Below are 5659 nucleotides of genomic sequence, written 5' to 3'. Positions count from 1 at the left end.
GTTTTGGATTGGGGATTAGAATAATGGTGAAGAAGAAGACGGGTGAAGAAGACGGAGGGTTTTTTTGTTGAGGGATATAACGCCAGGTTTTCTGGCGCTATATCACTGTGACAGTGTATAACGCCAGAAAACCTGGCGCTATACAATAACGGTGCAGTTACCATTATTATATAGCGCCAGGTTTTCTGGCGTTATATATATTATGGTTACCTTTTTTTTTTTTTACACTTATTTGTGTCTTTTGAGTCCAAAATAATAACATTTTGGTTCCGAACTCCAGTAAATACTGGGGAAGGAGGAGGAATCTAATCGAGAAAATCATACCGCTTTTTGTGTTTATATGCTCAATATTTTTTACCACAAGTTAACTTACTATTGATATGTTTTTTCTTCATATGTTGGAGATCTTGAAACGTAGTGGAAGTGTTGACTTGTTGAAATCCTAGTTGACCACATTGGACCATGTTATCCACATTGGACCCATGTTACCCCAAAGAACAAAACACATATGAACACATGAAAGTGTGTTCCTTATCTAGACGTTTCAACGTGCAATCTCTTTTGTCTCAAATGTTGACTACAAAATTAACCACTTTTGCCTGCTTCTCATCTTTCATTGGACTATAATTGATCAATGGGATTCTGTAGAAAACTAGGTATCTGGATTATCAGATGGGGTCAATATTAGCCAAAGCTAGTCTATTTTCCGTTAATGATCTATCAAATCATTTATTATGCACATCATAATTAAGCACCCACATTTTGTAATTATATAAGCAGCCTAAGACACTGAAAATATATGCACTGTTGCATGAATCGGAAATAAGAACTTTTTTTAGTACCAAAAAGGAGAAAATGAAAAACACCTGTTATTGTCAGCCCCAAAAAGCTTTGACAATAAACTGAACAACTTTGAGTTAGGCTCTACTTGGGAACTTTAGGATCAGCATCAAATTCATTTAATCTCATTAATCTAGTTTGAAATTGATATAGATTTAGTACTTCAACCTAGTAGTTGTTTAATTATATCTTTAGGGGTCGTTTGGTACAATGGTGTATGGGATTAGCTATCCATCTTTTATATGGGATGACTAATTCCACCATTTTAGTGTAAAAGTTATTTCGAATTAACTAATACCCCTTACCAAACATGGGATAAAATTGATCTCAAATTCTATCCCGGGATTATTATGCTTATCCCATATACCAAACGACATGGAGTAACAATTTACTTAAGCCTCGTTTGGAACTTGCACGCCCAAGATTTTATATGAAAGATATTGAACTAAAATACTATTGTAAGATATAACATGTTGGAAAAATTTGATTACGGAGAATAGGAGTTATCAAAGCTTGAGGTATGTCAAAGATTCTGTATTTAAGATATTTCTCCCACATATTAAAGAATAAAATTAGGCTTATGCCCCAAGATTCAACAAGTTCTTCCAGTTATTAAACTGGGAAAAGAATTAGCAGAAAATTCAAGAAAGAATTAGCAGAAAATTCAAGAAAAAAACTCAGCGTATTGGAGGAAGAAGAAGATTCAGAAAGTTATGTTAGAAAGTATGTCTTTAGCTTCCGAAGACTATGTTTATATAGGTATTGCTCCGACAGGTAGTTTCCAACGGTTAATTACGGTTAGTTTCCAACGGTTAATTACGGTTATTTTCAACGGCTAGTTAGACTATTTTAAGATGACAGAAAATAGATAAAAATAAGTGACACTTCCTTTTGAGATACCCACAAATTCCGAACATAACAGACATACCATTTCATGCTCATAAAAGCGAAATAAAAATCATATCAGTTTAGGAAAAACTAAATCTCAATTGATCAGTTGCTCCATGTTGATTAATTAAAATCAGACTGCCCTTTATAACAGAAATAACATACTAAAAGAGAATGATCATAGATTAAGCATATACCTAATTCACTGATCTTTATTTAATTTTCTTCCACGAAATAATCCTGCTGCAAATTTTAACAATCCCCCATTTCATCTTCTTTCTCCTTTCTCCATCAGCAACATCTCTCTCTTTAATCTTCTCCATTGAACCATTGTGAAACCTCACCATTGGAGACCCTTTGATCAGCTTATTCTTTGAAACAGTAACCTCTTCAATTCTTGATTTTGGTTTTTGAAAAGATTCGTAAGTCTCTTTTCTTGATCCACTTAGACATGGTAATGCCATTATATGCCTATCAATTAAATGGCTGAGAGCTACCAATTCATAGGAGTCATATAAGGGACTCCCACAATCCCATATCTTCATACCTTCTTCTTCTTCTTTTTCATCTTCTTTCCCTTCATCAAATTCTTCTTCTTCTTCTTCTATTTTGGAGTTTTTATTTGAGAGAGTAGCATTATCAGCCGGCATGTTGTACAATTTCTGTTCAGATTCTGTGACTGTTTAAAGCTATGAACTTTGCCACATACTTATAATTTATATGGGAATAATTAACGTAATTTGGATTTGGATTAAGAGTTATTTTTGCTTAACTTGGAGGATTAAATACCTAAATTGTCCAAAATACAGTGCTTTATATTGTGCTTTAAAAGAATAGGGGGACCTATTTACATTAATTTATTATTATGCAACAATGAACTTGCCCGAATCTTAGGTGCTAAATGTTTGTTGTGAAAAATGACAGATCTGCTATTTTTATAATGGATTACTATAATAAAATAGATATGAATGTTTAGATTGTTTTTTTAGCAACCATATCAGCTACGTACTAATCTTTGCTTGTGCAGTTTGTTGAAGCTTATCCTTTTTACTATTACTGTCACATTTTTTTTGCTTGTTGATCTGCAACACACACCTATCATTAATTAGTACTTTATTTCACCTTTTTACCTTCCCACGAGATCATACTAATCTTTGTTTTGGCAGTTTGATAAAGTTTATCGATCCTTTTGACTATTACTATCTACAAATAATAAAAGAATATCTGTCAAAAGCTTCATCTCGTAAATTTTTAGAACAAAGATTGTCGAGCCCCTGACAACTTTCAGGTTCACTAAAACAAGGAATAATCCGCGAAAGACTATTGAGTAAAATTTCCTAACTTATTGATCTATGGAACATCAATTATTTGCTTTATTTCAACTTTTTACCTTCGTAACGCGTCATATACCCAACTAGACCAAGAACTCCTTTCCTAAAAACAATTTATTTTTCTTATTATGGTCTTGTCCTCTTAAATACATGGGTCTACATCAACAAAAAGTAGCACGCATGCCTATATATGTAATTCCATTATTAAATACAAATAAACCATATTTTCAGTCTTTCCCAATATTTATACGAGGTCACACTAAGACATGTAAGTTAAAATGATAGGCTAGAAGAATAATTTAAAAACATCATTATCTTATGAAAAATACGATAACCAAAGTTATATTGTTGATAGCTTATTAGACCGTAAAAATGTAAATAGCACTAATGTTTATCATGGGCGATTGAAGCGAATACAAAACAAGAATGCAAGGATGTGTTTACTCTGCAAATTAGGTCATCGACCAATAATACAACATGTAGAAGATATCCTACCTATACCTAGCGGAGTTATTACTAAACTAATAAGAACGGCTAGCTGCCATTAGTAGATCCACGGCTTATAGTGCAAAGGTACTACAGCTTGTGTGGAATTACTAGCATCATCATTCCCTATTTTTCTTGGCCTGCAACTAATTAACTGTGCAGTGTAACTTTGCGTGCTCCTATGCTGTCATATTTGTCCCAGAAGTACTACCCATATGCACCAGCATTTACCTAGCTATAGTTTAATAAATTACTGGCAATGTTAAAAAACTTAAAATGCCAACTGTAATTTGATAGGTTGGATGTTTCAATGCATTACTGCCTTAGGGGTCGTTTGGTTGGGAAACAAGTTATACTGTGATGAATTATCCTTGGATTAGTTATTCCACCCTCCCATAAGGATAAAAAAACACTACAATCCCGGGATAACTAATCCCGGGATTAGTTAAACCACAATTTTATCCCAACCAAACGTGGGATAAACTATCTTAAATTAATCCCAAAACTAACTATCCCTTATCCCTCGTCCCAAACGAGCCCTTAGAGTATACCGGACCTTGGCTAATACTGTAAGAGTTGAAGATTAAATGTTCTATAAAGCAAAGGTTATTTTATCACTTTAGTACACTTCCCATAACAAACTTCTTTTGCAGTCCAAACATTATTTTTAATAGTATTCTATGATCCAAAAAGATGAAAGATAACATTAAATAGTCATAAATAGCAATGAATGATATTTAAGTAAATAAAAACGTGTGAGTCACCCGAAAAGGGGTGAAATCTGCTGATATTCCTTTCTGTCAATGAGGAATGATTAAAGAGCCTTAGAATAATCGGGTTCTTGGATCAAGTGGAAGAGTCAGACAAGAATCTTAGTGAAAAAGTTGTGTACGCGGTGAAATCAGAGGGCTCGATTTCCCGCCATCAAGCCATCTCGGGAAGGTACCTCGATATCCCGAGGATATGACGCCACCTCGTTAGACATCTCGAGACCCAGAGGATATAAAGGCGCAACTCAGTCCTTTCCTTCGGGGTCTATCAAGACTTGATTCGAAGATGAGATTGGGACAAAGAAAAGAGTTCCCCGAGGCACGCGGTTGAATCTGACAGGACCGGACTATCCCTAGCCTCTGCTGGGATGTCAAGTCAAGCCGTCACATCTCCATATTTCATATATTAAATATACATGTATTCCGAGTGTCCTCTCCTATATAAAGGGGACTCGCCCTACCTTGTGATGGACTGATGTTGCTCCCACAATTCTACAAAGTACAATAATCTCTCTCTCTCTCTCTCTCTCTCTCTCTCTCTCTCTCTCTCTCTCTCTTTTTACAAAAGCTCATTGGTTCTCACTGATACTAAGGATACCTCGATATCCTTTGACTTTATACGCGTTCTTCATTTTACATGTGTTCTTCATCGTACAAACTTAATTTCGGTTGTAAATAGCTTCGTTCGATTATATTTCTAGCTGTTAGATTACTCCCAAGTGTCCCCGACAACCCGAGCTCGACCCCGAGGTCGACCTCGAAGTCCCAATCGACCATGCTTACACCCGGGTAGCAGACCCTTTGGTCCGCTCGTTACCTCGTTTATCTCCCTTCCATCGTTAAAATTCATAATACCAGCATCATCTGCTCTAACAAACTAGCTTGGGAATAGATCACGTATTTTTAGAGTCCCATCTAATAAATTTAATTGTTGTTACCATTTTCACGGTAAACAGTTTGGCGCCAACCGTGGGGCTAAAAATAATAGTGATTATTTTCTTGTTAGTTTCATTACACAAACGCATACCATCTTTCACACTTTTTCTTGTCCAAGATCCTTTAATTTCAGGTAAAAATGTCTGGCTCGGTGAACAGAGCTGAGAACGACCGCCTCGAAGATCATGGGGAAAATGGTGTAGCTATCCCGACCGTCGGAGCACCACTACAGGATCCCGATAATGCACCCGGACCAATACTAGCGGATGCGGATTCACAGGACGCATATCAAATCAACAAAACTTCTCACGCCGACAGAAGCGTGCGGCACAGTGACCGACAGGAAGTTCAAAAAACCCCGACCCGGGAAGAACAGGAAGTTAGCCTTCACGTTATTATTGAAATGTT

This window comes from Nicotiana attenuata, chromosome 1, assembly GCF_001879085.1.
Source record: "Nicotiana attenuata strain UT chromosome 1, NIATTr2, whole genome shotgun sequence".
Lineage (NCBI taxonomy): Eukaryota > Viridiplantae > Streptophyta > Magnoliopsida > Solanales > Solanaceae > Nicotiana > Nicotiana attenuata.
The sequence above is the reverse complement of the archived record's forward strand: the minus strand, read 5'-3'. Positions refer to the sequence as shown.